Below are 3,557 nucleotides of genomic sequence, written 5' to 3'. Positions count from 1 at the left end.
TAAGAGCTGAATTGCTGGAAATATCTATGAGATGAGTTCTGGAAGTCTTACATATTCCTATCCGTAGACCACACCACCCTTAGTGAGGGAGCACAGGACTACTGCAATGGAAAAACTTAGCAGATGTGTCCTCCCAGACTCTCCCTTTTCTTGGGAACTCAGAGGAACATCCTTGTGGGGACACTTTGGAAAGTATCTCCCTGCTTTCCTTGCTTTCCTACCCTCCTTCTGTACAAGCCAGCTCCGTAATTACACCTCTGCTGACCACAGATGTTTCTGAGAAGTGATTCCTCACTCAGGATCTCCAAAACACCAGAGGGCAGCAGAAGTGTTAAAGCAGGCACTGCAAAAGCATCGCCCTTCCTTGCACAAGTGCCTCTAGGATGGTAAAATGAGCTCCCGTAAGAGGTTCATAGTGCCTAGACAGTATCAATTCACAGCAAAAGTGGAAGAAAAACAACTTAATTATGATGCTACCAAAATTGTGCAGCACCTGAGCAGCACTGATGGAAAGTGTTGTGACCCGTATGCATGAAAATGGAAGAGAAATACTGAAAGGTTGCTGGGAGCAATAGATGCAGGAGGTCTTTATTTCTCAATGAATCATACATCAGTGTGATTGCACTTAAAATCTGTGTTCCCCACTCCACTGCAGAAGCTCTGTGTACCCAGTCCTCTGGGCTAGGGATCGTCGATCTGCTTAAATATCTGCAGACAGCAACAATTCCCTGTTCTTCTTGCCTGTTTCATCCAATGCAGGTAATTAAAATCAGGATGCTGGATTCTCCTCAGTGTAACCCTCTGATGCGGTGTTACAGCCTCCAGGCCATCCCATGGCACAGGTGAGCTCTTCTCCTTAGGATGGAAAATTCACGAGTTGTCAGAGCACCAAATCCCCGGTCACTTCTTCCCATTTGGGAAGAAAAAAAATCATCGAGTCCTTTAAAAATAAATAAAAAATGTTACTTTCCTACCTGGGGCTGTCCTTCTTGTGTGTTCTTTCTAAAAAGACTGGTTCTGTTTGCCAGACTAAAACACTTAATCAATTTGAAATGAAAACAGCAACTATAATTAAAGGGAGGAAAATCCCACCACAGCAGAGGAACCATTATTAAGGTAATTTTTTCTTTATAACTCCTGGGGCACTGTTCACATGCAGTTGCTACTATATATGCTGTTTGTGCGTCACCTCCTCTTCATGAGCTCCATGGAGAATACACTGTTAGCTTAATAACAATAATAAGTCAGCTTTTCATGTGAGTTATACCAAGCACCATGTAAGTGCTAATTGAATGTTGCAATAGCCTGTTCTATGCTATTCCCTCCCCCCCAACAGAACGGCATAGCAGTCCTGTGACCTGCCTGGGTCATACCACTGCCTCCACGTGAGCAGCTCCTTGCTCAGGCTCCTGGATATCAGCTCTGCAAGCCAGATTCCTACCTCCATTTCAAGCCCTACAGGTGCTCAGGTGTTACTTCTCCATGTTTCTAAATGAGGGAGCCTGCAGCACAACCAGCCTCTCAAAGGGCTAGCACCCAAGTTACTTCAGGTAATGAAAGCAATATAGAATCACAGAATCAACAAGGTTGGAAACCACCATGCCCACTAGCCATGTTCCTCAGAGCCACATCCACATGATTCTTGAACACCTCCAGGGACGATGACTCCACCACCTCCCTTGGCAGCCTGTGCCACTGCCTCACCGCTCTCTCTGAGAAGAAATTCTTCCTAATATCCAACCTTAAACTTCCCTTGGCACAACTTGAGGCCATTCCATCTTGTCCTGCCACTGTTACCTGGGAGAAAAGGCCAACTCCCACCTCACCACAACCTCCTTCAGACAGTTGTAGGGAGCGATAAGGTCTCCCCTGAGCCTCCTCTTCTCCAGACTGAACAATCCCAGTTCCTTCAGCTGCTTCCCATAAGACTTGTGCTCCACACCTCTCATAGCTTCGTTGCCCTTCTCTGAACACGCTCCAGGGTCTCTATGTCTTCCCTGTAGTGAGGGGCCCAAAACTGAATACAGTACTTGAGCTGCATCCTCACTGGTGCTGCATATATAATTCACTAGATAAGAGAAGCAGACAAAATTCTGTTTGCTTCACTGAAAAGTCTTGATGGATCTCTCCCATGGATGTTGATGACACGCAGCTCATGTATTGCATAATTTGATTTAGATAAACCACATTTTTCTCAGTGGACTTTATTCATAGAGTAAATATAAAAACAAACAAACAAACAAAAACCCACAAATAAAACCTGACAATAAGTTCACCTTTCTCCCATAGGAAGGTCACTCTTGAGCTCTCTAGACATCACTCACAGACCCTAAAGAGACCATCAGCTAGGTGTGAAAACCACCATATCGATTGCAGCCGTGCCATGCATCTCTTTATTTCAAGGAGTCTGGCCAACCCAGCTGTGTCTGGATGGAAGACCAGGGTACCTGTCCTGTATGCCATTGGGAGTGGTGGTCAAGCAAACTACATTCTGGCCAGAAGACCATAGAATCACTAAAATCAGAAAAGACCTCTAAGATCATCTAGTTCAACTAGCAACCCATCATCACTATGCCTGCTCACAGTCATGGAATCATTAAGGATGGAGAAGACCTCCAAGATCATCACGTCCAAGCAGCATGGGGAGTCCCTAGTGAATGCACCAGGCTGGAGTGCAGAGGAGATGGTATGGTCCGGTCACCATCTGGAGCATCTTCTCTAAGAACAGCCTAGGCTGACTCTAACAAAGATTAAGTTGAGTAATATGTAGTCAACATCTGTTGATCAGGCAGTCATCATTCAAGACTTTATTTTTCAGGGCTAAGATGCAATTTGAGCCCAAATGCACAAACTTTGGTCAGTGAGTGCGTGAAGAGAGAACATCTACTTGCTTGAACAAAGTTCATCTGCCACTCAATGTCGGGCAACGCCCTTGAGAGAAACATCTTTGGCACATGCAGGATGCCCAGTTCTAACCCCAAACAGCCTCGGAGTGCAAAAGAATTCACTTCCCAAGCCTCATTCCCAGAGTGCCCAGAGATAACAGCTCCGGCAGGTGTATTCAGATAGCATGATTTATTCCATACAATCATTACAGTTGGAAAGACCAAGAAGATCATCTATTCTAACTGCCAGCCCGTGCCTGTGAGCCCTCAAGAACCATGTCACTCAGTGCCACATCGACCCTCTTCCTGAAAGCCACCAGGGACGGTGCCTCCACCACCTCCCTGCGCAGCCTGCGCCGATAATTTGCCAGAGGACCGCACACGGACGGGCTCTTCGTATCACCTCATCCTCCGCGCTGGTGCCCAGCCGGGGGATCTACAGGGCCGTTTTCCCAGAGAGCCGAGGACGGCACCCATCTGAGTCCCAGCCCTCAGACGGGGCGCCGCCTCCGCCGAGCTCTGGGCGCGGCACCGCGGCGCTGCAGCGCGGGCGCGGAGGGGAGGCGCCGAGGGGGGAGGCGGTTAACGGCTGACGAGGCGCGCGCGCCGGCAGGGGGCGACCCCGGCGGGAGACGGGAGGGCGTCACGTGACCGCAGAGAGCCCCCCCCCCC

The 3,557-nt window shown here is 48.4% G+C and overlaps 1 long non-coding RNA gene across 1 annotated transcript; it reads right to left on the bottom strand.

The window, feature by feature from the left end:
* Window positions 564-3,530, bottom strand: LOC110403533. Its single transcript, XR_002441712.1, has 2 exons — window positions 3,289-3,530; window positions 564-940 (listed from the first exon to the last, which is right to left on the bottom strand). It is a non-coding gene; the product is annotated as an uncharacterized LOC110403533 (long non-coding RNA).

Source organism: Numida meleagris, chromosome 1 (genome assembly GCF_002078875.1).
Source record: "Numida meleagris isolate 19003 breed g44 Domestic line chromosome 1, NumMel1.0, whole genome shotgun sequence".
Lineage (NCBI taxonomy): Eukaryota > Metazoa > Chordata > Aves > Galliformes > Numididae > Numida > Numida meleagris.
This window is presented reverse-complemented; position numbering and strand designations above follow the sequence as displayed.